An 18,466-nucleotide genomic window follows, 5' to 3' on the forward strand; every position below is an offset into this window, starting at 1 on the left:
CTGATTTGTCTACTAAATTCAAGGCAGTTGCATTGATGGCTCATCAAGTTTTAAATTATAGGTATGGGAGCAATCATGCTGTTGAGATACTGGGAGGATTAGCTATTATCATAGGAATAGGAGCTGAATCAAACCTTCCTGTCTCTCTTCCCTCACCTCCAACCCCCTCATACTACAGATATTATCAATGCTCATGTTTGGATGAGCAGCTTGCAGAGACTTGCTAATACCCATCTTCAAATGACTGATTCAGACAACTGCTCCACTGATTCATCTCCAGCACAGCTGTGTTGATCAGTGTTGGACTTGGTCTTACATTTCCTGTCCAGAGGTTTTTAAGTCCTCTGCACTGGTTTGCACTGCCATAGCCCTGCACTCTCCCTTTGTCTGAAATCGCTACCTCCAGAAAGGACAGGACTCAAGTAGAAGAAAAAGACTGGATCTTTACCTTTGCCTTCTCAGAAGCAACAAAGAGCCTTTTGCTTCCTTTGGATTAAAAGGAGGGTGCAATCTTTCTAGACATGTGAACCCAAAAAAAAAAAAAAAAACACACAACAAATGCACAAAAGGAGGACTGATTAAATCTGGTGATGCCCTGTCACAGAACAGGATGGGAGCAGAATGGACTAAGTGCTGGAGAAAGCAGGAGGCAAACAGAGGCTTAGGACATATTCCTGCTGGAACAGTGAAGGCAAAGATGTCTATCGTATATAAAGTAATGTGCTAAAGATCAACAGCATGTGTAAATGCTTGTTACAACAACATGGTAACAGCACAGTCAAGGGATTGCTTCCTCACTCTCATCCCTCCTTAATTTCTCTGAACATCAGGGCAGCAGCAAAACTTCCCTGTTGTAGAGGTTGGGTATGGAGAGTTAACAGGCAGCCCAGCTCAGGCCCAAAGGCATGCCAGCTCCCAGAACACACTTCTGGTGCTGCAGTGATCTATTTCACTATTTGCTGGTGCATGGCAGGGGTTGTTGAATAAGCTCTTTCTAAAAAGTCTCTATTAATGAAGCAAATTTTTACCAAGGTTTTCTTTCCCCTACTGTTCTGCTAATGAAAAGATGACTACGTTGCCCACCTACTGTAAATAACAATAAGTGCTTCTATTTTGTTCTGTATGGCTCAGATTCATGCACATTCTGACAGTGACAGACAAGCTTACTCAGTCCAACAATATTTTATTAAACTTCTCCAAATACTGTGGATTTGATTTTATTTTTCCATTCAATGAACAGAGTTTTTTTTAAAAAACAATAAACAGGTGTTCATTTAGTAGGTCTCCTCAGGAAGAGCAATCTGGAGTCCCCTTGTCTGCCTGGTATTAGCTTAAGCTACAGAACAAGTCTGACATTATCAGTGCAGACTTCTTGCCACGTTACCTAACAATGGGACATACAGTCAGAAATCTGCAACAATACTTAAAAAGTGGTAGATGACATACTTGATTCCTTCAGCAATATTCCCCACTAACACGTGCTTGCCTTTCAATGGCCCTACCCCTTCCTTGTTAGCGGTATACTGTAGAGCCTGGAGCAACATACTACAGTTCAGAAGCCAGCCAACTATCACTGCTTTACAAAACAATTCTGTTGCTGAATCAATATTTTTATGGCCTCCAGCTACTAGAAATGTCAGTATTTTTAGAGCTGCCAAAACACTGAAATGTCATTTTCAAATCAAGGCCTCGATGATGATCTCCATTACACTTGTATAATTGGATGTCAGCAGAATCACTCAGGATTTGCAGATGAAACTGCTCAAAACACAGCGTCACCCTATTTATTTTCTACCTTGCCTCATAAGCCATTATTTTTAGATCTCCTCACCTCAAGGGAAGGTAGGTAGCCAGAGACCTGACTCTATTAAGACATCTGGTACAGCTTCTTAATTCTTCATTGACCAACTTGCTTGCAGGCTGTTGAACTTCTGCTGCAACAATGGGTAGAAACAGCATCAAAAGAGGAGATGTGTGCCTCACCTGGCATGTTGACCGTGTACTTTTCCCACCAAACTCAGTGCTCCTCTTGATCAAACTGCTAAGCTTCCATTCTGTCATTTATTTTCTCCTCTTTTTGTAATATTAGCCAAGTTTCTGGCAATCAGTTATTTTCCAAGTAGGGTTCCCGTGACTTTCTGAAGGCTGATAATCCAGAGAACAAATCCCTTACTTAAAAGTTCATTTTTTACTTGGTTACAGATTTCTTCTTCAGTTCAGACCTCCTAACGTGATTGCTCACACGGAGGAAAGAGACAGCTTGAAAATATGACTGCGTAGCTGTTGGTGAGCAATAGTGGCTGTAATGTATCCAACAAAAATAAAGATCATCAGAAAGCCTAAAAGGAAGTATGAGGAAAAAGGAAGGAGTTTTTTTTTCCCTCCACCTGGCTACACTCCGCTACTTATCATCACCACAAAGGGCAGTGTAAAGGGAGCAACACAAGCCTTAAAATAACTCCCGCACAGTGCAAAGGCCAGACACAGCTATATCAAACAAGCCAGCCCACAGTCTCTTGGGCCAGCAGATAACCAGCAACTGAAGAGAGTTAATTAATATTTTTGGTGCATGACCATGCTCTTCAGTTTTTATTGGTGGCAAGTGAGCAACCAAAGAATTGTAAGTGGAATTTCATTTATCTGTATACAGCAGATCAATATTCACTCAGCATGCAACAATTCCTTGCATCTCAAAGGGATAAAATAAATTGTCAGTCAGCAGCATGCTTTTGTTGTTGTTGGAATTTTTCTACCTAAATTATTCACCTTCTCAAAAGGCAATCTGATAAATGTTTATTTCTTCATAATGCATTCTAACAACTGCTGATTTGTGACACTTGCAGTGAACAGAATTTAAATTCAGAGCAGGGCTCTAGGAAAATACTAGGCAGTACAAAGAAGAAAGGGCTGCAAGAATGTTTTTCTCCACTTCAGATATTGCAATGGCCTCCTATGGCATAAGGGGCACTAATTGAATTTAAGAGATGTAATAAGTGAGAAATTCTCCCGCTCAGTTCATATCACAAGGAAAGCCAACTCAACAGTATTGGCAGCAGCAGCAGCACCAGAACAGCACATAAGTACCAATTTCACTGCCAAGCGGAAGAGACTGTGGAGCTGCAAAGTTCAATGATGAATGTAAGCTGAGGGCAGACCTGTATAGCAGTGGTGAAAGTTTCACAAGCACTCTCCTCAAGAGGGTACAAAAATCATAGTATTTTGCCAGTAATAATCCTTGACTAGTGTCATTTTCAATGTCACACAAGAAAATTTAGATTTCACTCATTGCTTAATCAAGAAGTTTAACTGTATACCTTAATAGTACGTTACAAATTCTGGAATCATACAGAGTCTCAGAAACAGATAATTACAAATATCATTTCTACATTACAGCATTTCAGATTATCAAGTATTACCACCTCGTGAGCGTACCTCTGCTTTTACTAAAACACAAAATCTTCTCTTTTAGTATTAGTTCTATTATTAGTTCCAACACTGAAGAGAATAACACATATTCCAAAGAACCCATAAAGACACATACCTGCAAACTCCTATGAACATGGCCATTAGCGTCAATTTGACCTCACAAAAAGCTAAAATCTGCAGTACACTCAGAACCACAACAGAATCACAGTTGTGATTCCACATCTCAGGTAACAGAAGACAATTAGAGAAGATCAGAGGGGAAGATTTTTAGAGTATGGTAACTTTAAATGCTTTTCCAGGAAAAGTCAGATACTTCATAATGTTTTATTATCTTTTTTGGAAGAAACACTACAGATGGAATAAATTCCTTGAGGAAGAATTGGGTCTCAGCTTGGCTTTTACACGATAAGATATGCAGCACTCATTCTGCACCAAAAACCTCCAGAGTAATATGGCAGAAAACTACAGTTCACTGGCAGGAAAAAAAAAAAGAGAAGGATTATGATCATTGGTAAAGTAGAAGAAATATGAATAGTGCAGTAAAAGATATGAAAAAAAAAGTAAAAAGCAACTGAGTAACACAAGATATGAAGAGGATAACACAAAAGACTCTGGTGAAGCACAGAGACAAGGGCTCACCTAAGGAAAAGCATCATAGGCAGGGTGCTCAGAGCAGTTGCATTTTCATGTGTGCTGGAAGAAGGCGATAGAGCTTTGAAAGCAGCTTGCAAGGATGCTGCAGTAATCCAGATGGTAAAGTATGAGAGCCTGATTAACAGTCCAAGTGATAGAAAATCAAGAAGGGTAAACAAACATATATTGCCCAATTTTGAATGTGGTATGTTTCTCATTTGAAACAAATGCTGTTGAGTTTACCTTGCACCAGAGGAAAAACATAAACATAAGGAGCAGAAAACTCCACTGAAGGAAAAAAAAAGTCCTGGTGACCATGGATAAATCGCCAATAATTATAAAAATAATTTTACAAGTCAGGCAGAGAAATACAAATTGTACATCAACTGTAATTTATGTTAAATGCAGCTGTAAGTGCTGCATGCAATATGCCCACATCGTCAGAAACAGAAAAGGGGAAATTTAACAGATGTTGTTGCTGTAAAACAGTAAGCAACATGAACGACTACACTTGTTTTCCTAAATAAAAATAAAGAAAGAAATGAACAGTAAGGACCTAAATTCATAAAATATTAAATACCTCACTTAGTTGATTCAGTGTGTGATACCCTTTCTTGCTGGAAGTCTCACAGCTGCTACTGTGTAAGTGATGGTAAAAGAAAGGAAGCAAAGGAATAGGTGTTAGTATAAAATGATGGAGCTTTGACATAAGTCATGGCAGGGATGAAAGATCCTAAAACCTGTAATTTAGAAGCTTTCAGAAAATTTGGGGTTACAGAGCTTACAGTGATAGCCTCGAAGAACTTTCTAAGGTTATGCTGCATTGGGGGGTTAAAAAGGACGGTCTTTACGTTATTTGGAGAAAATATCTTAAGGCTTTTCAGAAAACAGCCAGGTATTTGCTAACTAAAGAACTTCACCTGCCCCGTGAGACTCCAGTGAAGGCCTGTTGTAATTAAGATACTAGTTTTATCCTTCCCTCACCCACCTGCTGGTGGGAAAAACCACAGTGTTGGGAGGTACACTCACAGCAAGTCCTAAAGGATGTTAAGGACATCAAATCCCTGCCAGCTCTCCCTTGTCTGTCTAGCCTAGTGACATCCTGCCCATCTAACTCTCCCAGGACAAGGCTAATCTAGGTACAGCAAGGACTGCAAAGAGCAGGTTTATAGTCAATGAGAAATAGATGCAAAAAATGCAAGGAGGGAGAAAAGCACAGAAAGGCAGAACCTGCACACATATAATGCCCAGGTCACACAGCAGCAGCCTCCAAGGAGACACTCTTTTGTAGGTCAGAGTGTGGGGTTGTTTTCTTTTTTTTTTTTTTTTTTTGTTAGTACTGAATATTCAGGGTGGCTGTTTTGTGAGGGGAGGGGGTGGTTTTTTGTTTTAATCCCCCCACTGTTGCTCTGATTACTGTTGTTCGCTATTTCATTATCTTGAAGTTACCTTAGAGCAAAGGTTCCCTGGCTGCTCCAGCTTCCCTCTTTGCTTACAGTCCCTGACTACAGGGACAGAATATAGAGATGTTAGATACTGTGGGAACAGATTCTGCTCTCGCCTTTCTGAAGAAACCCAGTTCTCCATTTCTTTGCTTCTCCATCCCTCAGACTCCTTTGACAGAGGATTATGGAGATTGCTGCCTCATTTTTCTTCCCACATATTCTCTTCCACATATTCTCGGTTGTCTGAAACCAAGCTACCCAGAAAAACTTGGTAGCATTACATTCACACCATTCAGCAAAATCTAGTAAGGACCCACAATAATTGCTAAGTTTCCATCTTTCCTTTTTTCCTCCCCTGAAGACAAATGTAATCCTGTCTGCTGCCCACACATCCTTCCCCCTTCTGAGCCAGTGCTCTGGGACAATAATGCCAGTAGCATGCAGACAGAGATCAGTGATGTAGCCAGCTCTAGCTCAAATCTGACATGCAACTTGAAATTTTACTTGGATGCACATACTATTGTCCAAGATATATAAAGCCATTTGTCTTGTAATGAAAACTGCTTTCAGATAGCACTGGAACTACCCCAGAGATAGGAAAAGAAGGGTGCTAATCCAACTAAATATAGGGAAAGGGGTGAAAGTGTGTAATGCAAGTTAATTCCATCTGGAAAAGCATGTTTGATACACCTGTAGCTGTAAGGACTTCACTTACATGCCAGTCTTTCCTCAGTGTTGGGCATCACAGAATCCAGTTTACCTAATTGTGATGCTAGTCAAGATGCCAAGATCAAGTGGTATGTTACCACTGAGATCACCCATTTCATAGCAAAGGTCATAATTCTGGTATCCAAATTATGAAGCAAGTCTCCAGTCATTATTCTAAGCTGTTCAAGGTTCATAGAGACACGCTTTGTGTAGCTACTTCACCTCCTTTCCATCTCTGATGGATTTACATGGATTAAGAAACAGTCCCCAGACTGACATGACAAATGCAATAACAGAGGCCCAAGGACAGGGACCCAGCTTTCCCCTCCATCTGCATATGTCTACCTCTACTGGTAGAGTCATTAGAATTCAGGATTGGCTAATGACTAAGTCATGAACAGAAAGGATTTTTATGGTGAAAACTTTTAACATTGGTATCAAGGAATACAAACAGTTGTCAGAAAAACCTGGATTAGCACAAGTACTCTACTAAAAAATATTAACAAAACTGAGATCTGTAATGAATTTACATTCTAATGCCTACAGAAAGCAGCTATTCAGTGAAATACTGAATAATTACTGGAGATAAATTAAGTCTATTTGTATTTTATAAGGATCTCAATGTACCTGAACACTGAAGAGTCATCTGAAAATTTTCAAAGTCCGTCAATTCAGCATTTTGTTTTCCAGGTTTTTATGTCCTTTTTAATATTCTCTTTAAGTTTAGGGACCCTGATAAAACCATTTCTATCTTCTTAAAAATTGGCCTCCTGAAAGGGGCTGCACAGACAACATATTTCTACCAGCCTTTCCAATACTGGATTCATACTGTTATGACTGAACAGTCCTGTCCTGTACATACACACACAATGAAATACTGAACATCTGGGAGACCAGTATTACATACTTCAGGCGTCCAGGATTCCTGAGATAAAGAGAATGGGTTTGAAAGAGCTAAACCACAGGAACACGTCTCCTGAAATAGGAGAACAAAACATGGAATGTCCCTTCTTGTTACATCTGACAGTAGACTTCATGGTTTAGGTTTCACTATACAAAAACTCCCCAACCACCAAAGAGGAAGCATTTGAATTTGATTACTCAGAACACTAAACTAAGTACAACTGGTTTTCAGGGAAGTTACATGCGGATACCCATAGCCATTGCTCTCATCACCGCTTCTCTGTATTTTGAACAATGAAGACTTGGGTGTTTCTGGGAAGAGCTTGCTGACAATTAAGTGCCTGAATACACAAGTATCTATTCATGCAAGCAGCTCTATTGAATTCAGAGAGATTGTTTGTCTGAGAAACAATTCTATAGCCACAACTAACATGAAAAAGCAACCAATATCCTATGTTTCTTCTCTAACTTTGTCTTTGGGTTTTAACCTGACAGCAACTGCAACCCCAATTACATAATTCAAGCTTAAGATAGGATACATTACCTTACTGCAGTACAAGTTGTTTCCACACCTTACCACGAACACAATTCTGGCTTTCCCAGTAGCCTACAATCAAGTGCAATAAAATTGTATTCATCCATGCCATGCTGCTTTTATTGGTATGAATGCTTATAAAGTGCCAGTACACTTAGAGCAAACATATCCATAAATGAAGAAATAAATCAACTGATGCTTCAAAGCTCAGCCTGTGCCCTCTAATCCACTGCCTGCTCTCCCCTTGCTACCATGTAACAGCAGAAATCTGGCTTCTAAATCAACTGCTGAAACAATCATGGCCTGATGTAGCACTGAGAGACCACGGGAACCAGTGCTCCCCCTAGAAATCCAGTCAATTAAATTCTGCCCGGAAGGGATCCAATCTAATATCAAAGATGCTGCCATAAGGGTAAGTTCCCTGGAGCACAGGGTTAATGATTTAGAGCATGTCAGGCTGGCCTGAAGCAGTGGAAGTGAAGCTGTGCCTAACTAAATAAATACACAGGGAAACAACAAAAAATGAATACTTGCAGTAATTATGAAAAAAATTACCATGGAGACACTGCAGTAATTGGCACCCCATTTAAGAGATATTCAATTTTTTTTTTGAAACCTCAACTTAATGTCTGAATACTTGATTTCCCAAGATCACTCAAAAAACACACATCGAACAGTATGTTGATACCCACTAAAAACCCAAGCATAAGTCAATCATCTCTGAAAGTAACAACAGGCCCTGATAATAGCAGGTGAAGTGTTTTTTTTTGTTGTTTTTACCTTCAAGATGGAGACTGAAGGTTGGATGCAGTCTTAGCAGACTGTAGTTCTTCCTTCAATATATGCATCATCACCAGCATTAAAATACAAGAACCCTCATCGTCTTAGGTATTTTTCCCTGAAATCAGTGCAAAGGTGTCTGGGGATATAAAGATTACGTTCTTCTAAAGTTAAGATTCCAGACCCACCTGTACAACTATTCACACATCTAAAACACATCTAATAAGAGTTCAAAAGTGTCTCACCCCACCCTCCCTTTTTATTATTATTCCTATATAACCTTTGTGTTCGGTTTGCTCCAACTGCCAGGTGGGCATCTATTGTCACAAACACAGTAAGTTCCATCTAAAAGTTAAAGATAAAAGAAGTACCATCGAGGTATTTTCACCCTAAACATGGTGGGGGAACGTCACTTTTCTGGAGTAAATGCACAGGACCGCTAGTAGAACAATAAGCATCAATTGTCTGTAACCACCAACCCAGTGCTTAAAGCATCTTCACAAGACTTGGCAGACTCACCTCCTCCCATTTCTCTCCCTCAGTAAAGCATCATGCACCCCCCACGGTCACCTTTTCTTCTGTCAGTTCAAAGCTCAGCTTCCACATTAAGAGATCTATTAGTCTTGTCCCCCAGAACAGAAACATAGTCCTCTCCTTTCCTGCTCCATGAGTAAAGATGATGTGTACCTAATAAGATGTTTCATTCACTATTTATTCACTACATCAAGAATCAAACGCTAATTTGTATATATATATTTTTTAACTATTTACTATGCAATTGATTTCTCAAGCAGTAGGAAGACCAGAGCATACACGTGGTTCATGCATATCACAGTACACCAGTAAATCCAGTAACAGCTGGAGCAATCTGAAGGCACAACTACTTCTCTGGAGGATCAAGAAAAGAGTAATGTTTTTAACAGCTGCTGGAAGATTATATAAAGAAATTATATATGGCATGTATATACTTTTAAATTAACTTTTAACTTTATAAATCTTCTGCAATGTAACCTGTAAATACATTTGTTTAGAAAAATTAAGAATACCATAAGAATATCTAGTTAGGAACACAGCTATACCTGCTTTGTCAGCCTCATTCCAGTTGAGTTATGTTGCAGTTAATAGCCTAAGTCAATGAGTTAATTTCCAGAAGCATTAATAGACTGTGTTAAAAATAAAAACAAAGAACTCTCCAGATCTAGGCAGGTTTATGTTCATAAACATAACGCTTGGCCATTTTGCCTAATTAGTTCTACCACAAGAGTCTGGGCTATTTTTGCTTTGTCAAAAACCATGTATGCATTTACGATTAAATCCACATGAAAACATTGCTCTATGAACTCTCCATGCTATGGTTTGTGGCAAGCTAGTTACTCATGATACTTAGGTAGTCTCCTATTTCAGGATCTTAGCACTCCAGAAGAGGAGTGGTCCTGTGCCCACCTTACGGCCAGGGCCTACGATAGAGGAAAGGCAAGGAGAACCTTCCAGAAGGCTGAGGCCCTAAAACCCTGGTCTCTGTAAGATAAGCAATTTTTTTTTTTCACAAATGATTTTTGGAGACTGTCTTGCAGAGAACTCCTAAAGAAAAAATACAAAATCCCAGGTGCTAAAGGACTTCTCTCTCTGTGACTATCAGCCCCAGCTGGCCCTGCAATAAAGACTTCAGATACTGGGAGCGAACATCTGATGGAAGAATCAGCCCGTTCTAAGCTGGTGAGGTGCATGAGCACAGCTGGGATGTGCAAAACCCAAGAAAACAGAAGTCAAAACAGCAAGAGAACAACCAAGTGGATAGATGGTTGTTACCAGGGCAACCACGCGGCATGTAATAGAATGTAAAGGCATTACAAAGGGCCCTCAGAAATAACGAGGGGAAATGGCAAAAAGTACAACTAAAACAGGGTTCTGGCTCCGCTAAGCCCTTTCCCATACCTGTTAGTAAGGTGCCATGCAGAGCACAGGGCTCTGCACCAGACAGGAAAATGCTGTTCAACTTCTGCCATTATTAGGTATGGTACCAATGAAGACAACAAACACAAGTTTGAACTCTCAATTAGGAAATACAGTTCCCAAGTCACTGCTGTAGTCTGTTCCGTCGAAATCTGTATGGGACAGTACTGGGTCTGCATATCAGCAAACATTGCTCCCATCCATTGCTATCTTATTGCTACACTGTTGGCTATGATACAAGTCTTAAAATCTGTATTTAATGTCAAGTACACACCACAGGGAAGATTAAGGTCTAATTAAATTTTTGCTCTCTATATAGTAAGTAGGACAAGTTCTATAGAAGTGTCAGCATGGGCACAAGGCAGCGATAAGCTTACCAGGATATGGCAACCTAACCCACCTGAAGGCACTTCCACACCCAGCTCATTACTCACTCGATTTTGCACCTCAGATCACCCAGATAGTTTAGCTTTCTGCAGGTAGTCAAATGGGCAAAGCTTTTATTACCTTGTCCTTTGAAGAAAGAGAGTCATAAGCAGCAGCGGCTGCCAAGGGTTCTTTACTTTCAAGCACTCCTCTGAGTAGGATATTTAATGTTGGCAGTCATACTGTAAGCTCATTCCTTTACAAAAATTCCTAGGGGAAGAAGCTATACCAGAAATACTACCTGAAATAGTAACCTTTCATCCTTAAGGTCAAAGGAAAAACTGCTCTTGTAAGCTCAGTAAGAACCGATCTCTGATGGATAAGAAAGTCAAAAAAATGCCTAGTACATAAACACCTCTAAAGTAAATAAAATCCTTGAAGGGAAATGACACAGTTACAGAGTCAACTGAAATAGCACAAAGATAATTTATCTCAGGAACCCAGATTCACTCCTGTGCAGTAAGTCAGTAGCAGGACAAAAGACGATTGGAAATCATGGCAGGTTTTAATAAATCAAAAAAAGATGAACAGTCTGACCCACCAACTGTGCCTTCTCCCCCTAAAAAAAGTGTTATTGAAGAAAGTATTACCATTGGCAATTAGAATTTATTAACTGCTCTGCACCTTTTAGATTACAATGCTTTTGTCGGGGGGTCAAAGATGCTCATTTCAATCTGGCAAGATAGACTAAGATCTCGCTTGAGGAATTAAAAGCATAGGAAAAAAGGAGCATAATTATAAAGTTCAGCATAAGCAGAGATGGAGCAGAGCCACAGGGCCCAATTCTCTAAGACCAAAATAAACATATTTTGATTGAATTAGTCTGGACTTACAGTGCTTAGCACAACGGAGTGTTCAGAGAGCAGTTATGGTCAATTTAATAGGAAGCAGCTGATTTAAAAAACACCAGTAATACAGGAGATGGCTATTGGCAAGGGATGTGATCACTAGAAATCTTTCTCCACTTCTCTGATGAAACACAACATAGACGATTCAAAACCAAAATTAAAAGACATTGTTTAATGCACGTTCATGTGAGCCCTGTTTTACCATTACACCCTGCAGTATTATTTTGTCTGTAAAGCTGTACAGTGAAAGCAGTGCTCTAAAACAAATGCGGCCAGGACACAGGACCAGGATTCAGGAGACCCGCCTTTCTGGGGTGGGTTGGGGTTTGTTTTGTTTGGGTTGCTCCCTTTCCTTTAACTTTCATTTCACTTCAAGCAGATTTGACCATAGCCTGATCCATCCCTATGGACATAAACTGGGTATGTCCTACCCTACAGACATCCTCTGAGTATCCACTACATTCTTCTTCAAACAAGTTGTAAAAGCAATGTCATCCGCTGGGTGTTTTTTCTTTAAATCTAAAATGGCAGCAGTCTAATGGCAATAACCATGTACAGCTGCAAACAGTGTTTCAATGTACATCTTTATCACAACCTTTGCCCAATACAAAACTGCCAAAGAGTCAGAGCCAGCAACAGCCAAAGCCACGCCACGGGTCGGGTACGTGTTAGTGTCCACAAGAGCATTACCTTCCTGGGGCATTTCTCCAATGCACAAGGAGACTTCAGTTTGGTCAGCAAGCTGTATAAGACAAAGATCCAAATCTCACTTTTTGCTACTGTTTTAAGTTTTTCTCACACCCTTCTTAAGAAATCTCAAAATTCTCTTGTTGTATGTTACTAGCGTCTTGAAATCTTTTCCTCTGATTGCAAAGCTATCGTTTCAGTAACGTGTTGTAAATGGTTAGCAGCAATACATAAGTCAAAATCTAGTTCGATACTGAGCAGACTCGTGATATGACAAGATTTAAACAAAAACAGCTCCTTCCAGTTTCAGCTAAAGCCATGACAAAGCCTGTTTATCAAATACAACAAAACCATCTATCACCTTCTAATTGGAAGCCTTTTTGCCAGCATGCCTGGTGCCTCACTAATCCGTACACAACTTAATAGGGAAGTTAATAAATTATGCAAGAGAACTAATTACACCTATTTGTCAAAAGATGAGATAGTTAAACTCAGGACTTAAATAACAAGAATGAGCATTCTACCCTAATTAGTCTGACCTAAACTTTGGGGGTGGGGGGATAAGGGAAAAGCAGCAGACATTTTTCTGACTTAGCTCGAATAGTAGGACCTATTACCATGCAGGCAATACTATGCTGAAAGGGCCCCAGTTTCACAAAACACTGAAACATGCTTGTCTTTCAAACCATGAAGTATCATCCTGCCGTCAATCTTCTCAGTAATGGTACAAGTCCAATAAAGGGAAAAGTTCGCATTAAGCCACTTGATCCACCTCCCCTTCTTTGTTATTCTGAGGTTCTACACTAATCCCCACTGTAAAATTAAGCAGTGTGAAAGGCACTCTGATGTACAGAAATTACATCAAGTAGGAAGCTGCGCACATTTTTGCAAATGTATTGATTCCGTAGATGCAGAAACTGGCCTATGCTTTCTCAAATACGTAGGGAGTGAAGAAGAGGTACTGACTCCCTCTCTTAATTAGTGTAGTTTAACAAATAGCTGAGATGTAGTGGGAAAGAATCAACTCTTTTTCGTGCGAACTTTCTTAGATGTAGTCCACTGCATTATACATATCAGGACAAGAATTTAAACCAGGTTGTTGCTGTTCCAGTTCTTGTCACTTCCTTTACTTTTAATTGACATTAACATACCTCACTAGGGTTAAGCACAATCACTTTGAACCTTACAGTGAGAACTTGCTTAGTGTAAGGGACCTTGATCCAGGCATGAGGTGAGGAACAAATGTAACTCCCTCCTCCTCTTTCCCCATGTAAAAACAAATATCTCCTAGAAAAGTAAATCTTTTCTAGAACAAACTTCACTAAAACAAGATAAATTTCTCAAACTCTCACCTACTCCAGCTGCTGCAGTTACTGCTTAGTGCATTGCCAATAATCACTATGATCAAGAATTAACTCTTATCAAACGCCTCCTACCAAACACCCAGAGACAAAGACATTTCCATGAGAGCTACACAGTATTTTACTGCAGTGCTTGTTCTTCCCCTATTATGTTATCACAGAATCACAGAACTGTAGGGGTTGGAAGGGACCTCGAAAGGTCATCGGGTCCAACCCCCCTGCCAAAGCAGGATCCTTAGAGCAGGCTGCCCAGGTAGGCATCCAGATGGGCCTTGAATTTCTCCAGAGAAGGAGACTCCACAACCTCCCTGGGCAGCCTGTCCCAGTGCTCTGTCACCCTCACTGTGAAGTTCTTTCGCATGTTGGTACGGAACTTCCTGTGCTCCATCTTGTGGCCATTACCCCTTGTCCTGTCCCCACAAACCACTGAAAAGAGGTTGGACAAATCCCTCTGTCTCCCACACCTCAGGTATTTATAAACATTGATGAGATCCCCTCTCAGTCTTCTTTTCTCCAGGCTGAACAGACCCAGGTCTCTCAGCATTTCTTCATAAGGAAGATGCTCCAGGCCCTGTATCATCTTTGTGGCCCTCCGCTGGACTCTTTCCAGGAGATCCCTGTCTTTTTTGTACCAGGAAGCCCAGAACTGGACACAGTACTCCAGGTGAGGCCTGACCAGGGCAGAGTAGAGGGGGAGGATCACCTCCCTTGACCTGCTGGCCACGCTCCTTTTAATGCACTCCAGGATCCCAATGGCCCTCTTGGCCACCAGGGCACACTGCTGGCTCATGGTCAACCTGTCGTCCACCAGGACCCCCAGGTCCTTCTCCTCAGAGCTCCTCTCCAGCAGGTCGTCCCCCAGCCTGTACTGATACATCCGGATGTTCCTTCCCAGGTGCAGGACTCTACACTTGCTCTTGTTAAACCTCATTTGGTTTCTTCCTGCCCATCTCTCCAGCTGGTCCAGGTCTCGCTGAATGGTAGCACAGCCTTCTGGCGTGTCAGCCACTCCTCCCAGTTTTGTGTCATCGGCGTACTTGCTGAGGGCAGACACTATTCCCTCATCAAGGTTGCCGATGAAGATGTTGAACAAGACCGGACCCAGCTAGGAACCCTGGGGAACGCCGCTAGTCACAGGCCAGACTCTGTGCCGCCAATCACCACCCTCTGAGCTCGGCCAGTCAGCCAGTTCTCAACCCACCTTACTGTCCACTCCTCTGTCCCACACTTTCTCAGCTTTGCTATCAGGATGTCATGGGAGACAGTATCGAAAGCCTTGCTAAAGTCAAGGTAGATGACATCCACTGCTCTCCCCCCATCTACCCAGCTGGTGATGCCATCATAGAAGGCAACGAGGTTGGTTGAGCACAACTTCCCCTTGGTGAATCCATGCTGACTACTCCTCATAGTTGTTCACAGCAGCCCTATAGATGACAGACCAGATGACTCAGCCTTTAACAATTGCTGATTGATTATGAAGTCATGACTCAGAGTCTTTTTGCTGAACGTGTTGTGGTTTGAATATCAATCTTCAGCCTAGGTCAGCTCAGAGGTGCTTAAACAATTAGATTCAGTGGATCCTAATGGAAATAATCCTGAAGTTTCTACATTAAGGATGTCGTGATATCACAGAGTAAACTCTAAACCATGTAGAACAAATATAGCTATTACAATTAATTATGCTAAATTGCCTGAGCAAGCAAAAGGGGTAAGTGCCAAAGATCCAATGCAGGCAGGCAGTTATCATTCCACCCAGCGGAATGTCTGTATAATCAAGAGGCATAGAGACTTGCTTGGAAATCAAAGAGCTTTCCTTTGACAAGGAGATGTATGAAGTCATATCTGCTATAAAATTACTTAAGAACATTTTCATTTAAGGATTGTACCTGCTAAATTGTTGAAATGTAAAAAAAAAAAAAAAAAGTAAATGAATATCAAAGAGGAGACTACCTCCCCACCCCTGCAAAAACTCATCTGTCCAACAAAATATTCCACTTGACCTTCAAGCTTCTCTCCTAAGCAGAATCAGAATGTTTAATGTTTGAGCTTTTGAAAAAAACACAAAGGAAACTAACACTCCCCTTCAACTAATTACTAGTGGGAAATACAGCCTCCTTTTATTCCAATTTGCTTTTAACAAAGGTAGGGCATGCACCCCCTTATTACAAGATTCAGTGGGAGGGGAAATGCCACACAAAACCCTCTTCTCTACAAGTTAGATAGGAGAGGTATTTGGCAGTGGGGATTCTTATTATTTTTTGAGGTTATTCAAGATGGGATATATAATGTCTGAAATAATGTAACAACAGCTTTCTGTTGCAACATGAATAACTATCTCAGCTCTCTGGTCAAGCATTCCCTCATTTGCCTCTCTCACCTCAGAAGCTGGATGCTGATTTCTTACTGCAGGAATAGTTCCCCAGAAAGGCCAACATTGCCCACCTCAGATTCTGCTAATGCCCATCGTTATGACACTCTCCTAGAAAGGAGGAAAATCACAAGCTTGACACGGAGCAAGGATCTGAATTAAGGTCTCCCACTCCTGAACTACCCACTTTAGCTACCAATTTAAAACTACCCCGATTGAATGCAGCCTAAGGCTATAGAGCAAATCAGCAGGAAGGTAGCACATGACATTCAGGGCTGTTTTCACTCATTTTCTGCTACAAACACTCTGCATTGCTACTTGGGCTGCATGTTACAAACACTTGCCAATGTACCTGCATCCTATTTAACAACATATCTTGAGAACAAAGGAGAAACATTGAACAAAAATTGCTGCTGAGCATAACAGATCTCAAACCAAAGACTACCGACATGGTAGGAGGTGAAACAGTAGCTTGTTTCTGAGCAGCTACAGCCAAAAGATGGTTGGAGACGGCAAACCTTTATTCATAGTAAAGAGAGCAGAGCAAATCAGTAAACAGAGTAATAGCTTGCCTGCATATTGGCTGTCCTTTGCATCAAAGACAGAGGGACCAAAACAGATAATAGTCCTCAAAGTCAAGTGTAACACTGCACCTCACTGGAGCTTGTTTCTTACCAATACACGCTCCTCCTTGTTCTGCAGACAGGACTGAACAATAGGTAAAAACCATTGAGCCATTTTATTAGAGCTCTGTTTTTACAGCCTCTCTCTATTAACTTGCTGACAATTAATTACTTCCCATAAGCTTAATTACAACCAGTTAAAGAAATGTTGTGCAAGTCTATAAACAAAGCTTGGTCAATTTGAGGTAATGGGTAGTTAAGACTAAATGAGATTTCTACTCCGTTACTTCATATGCAACCTGCTCAACACATTCAATACTACAGCATGAGGTTCCAGAAGAACCTTGAAAATTGACTGTGGAATTGGTATCCATAGCAGTCCCCAAATTTGTTTTTGTTTAAATTGACAGTGCAAGCAGTATTCTTACAACAACCGAAAAGCGAACTCTTAAGGAAATGTACATGAGCTACATGATCAGTTAGTTCATAGAACTGTGCTAAAAACACCAAAATAAAATAGAAAAAACAGTGCATAATAAAGGTTAAGTTTTACCCTAGATTACCAGAAGGTCATGTAGACTGAATAACTATCAAATTAAAGTATCTATAAAAAAAAACTCTTAAATTTATAAAAGAGAAAGCAGTGCCTATCTCTTAAACCATTTTCGGTTTGCAGTAAAAACAGACTTCTACTGAAGCTTGTAACATTTCCATCAAGTTCTTATTTGAGATTCCAACCTAACACTGCAGAATTCCCTATCCAGCTTATTTCTGAAAGGAACATGCAGCAGCAAGACACACACACAAGAAAAAAAAAGGAAGGAAACAATACTGGAAGGAGTAAGGATAATTCTCTTCAGGTACTCACCCAATCATCAGCATTAGACTGTCCCCGCATTTCTGAAAGTTCCCTAGCAGATGTTGCCTTCCCACAGAGTTCTTCAGCAGTACCTTTGAATATGTTTGTCACCCATTCAAGGTATAATTCAGTAATGGGTACAAGCTTATAAATTCCTACTGAGAGGCTAACCACATTACCTCAAACATGACAGCTCACATTCCAGTCCTTCCTTGTCTGTTCTTTTCTCTATTTACTCTATCACTTTTTGAGTTGTTCTGGTCTACAACTAACAGCTTGAGTAATTTACTACCTCATGTTCAATGATTTGCTTTGTTCTCTTTATTAGATATCACGACACCGCTCTCCCGATGGCTCCATTTGGGACCATGTCCCACTCCAACTTTCCCTTTGAAAAATGTTAAACACATTTTAAAATCATGGTGCCAAACAGATCTTTCAGTGTAACCTACTTAATTACCTTCTGAAAAGAAGAGTAATAGTTTCAGTTGTCCTCAAGTTCACACAAATCCTTAAGCAATTCAGCTGAACAGAATGAATCTCAGTTTGACAACTGCCATCAGAGCGCTGCATTAATCCCCGGTGTAACCTCAGTAAGCAGTCAGCCTGTCCAGGAAGTTGTCAATTGTTCCAGGAATTCTCTTTCTCAACAGTAACAGACCTACAGGCACTACTGCTTGAAAAAGCACACTGTATAAACTGAATGCCTGGTGATTAGTTTCCATTTATCAAACCAATTTTCTTCCCCTAGAACGTGCACAGTTAAATCCCGGGGAAGGATTCCATTTATGCCGCTGCAGTACCATCCCCTTCTGACCTTTGGGGTGTGATGCTTGAAGTCAATGTGGTAGCATTATGTTTCTACATTCAAAATGACACATTTCCCATTAATCAATGTCAGCGGATTACTA

At 40.6% G+C, this 18,466-nt stretch overlaps 1 protein-coding gene across 21 annotated transcripts in view; it reads right to left on the bottom strand.

Moving 5' to 3' along the window:
* The window catches only part of LOC310881738 (uncharacterized protein), a 796,919-nt gene that overhangs the window by 719,059 nt on the left and 59,394 nt on the right, over positions 1 to 18,466 (bottom strand). Inside the window, exon 8 of one of the 21 annotated variants that reach the window (XR_014572533.1) lies at positions 2,381 to 3,898. The exons of 19 other annotated variants lie outside the window; for them this stretch is intronic. The gene's annotated coding sequence lies outside the window, so the exon portion shown is untranslated. Of the gene's footprint in view, positions 1 to 2,380; positions 3,899 to 6,882; positions 12,400 to 18,466 lie in introns of those variants that run through there. One more of the 21 variants, XR_014572534.1, reaches the window with a different exon arrangement.

The sequence above is a fragment of the Anser anser genome (assembly GCF_964211835.1).
Source record: "Anser anser genome assembly, chromosome: 14".
Classification (NCBI taxonomy): Eukaryota; Metazoa; Chordata; class Aves; order Anseriformes; family Anatidae; genus Anser; species Anser anser.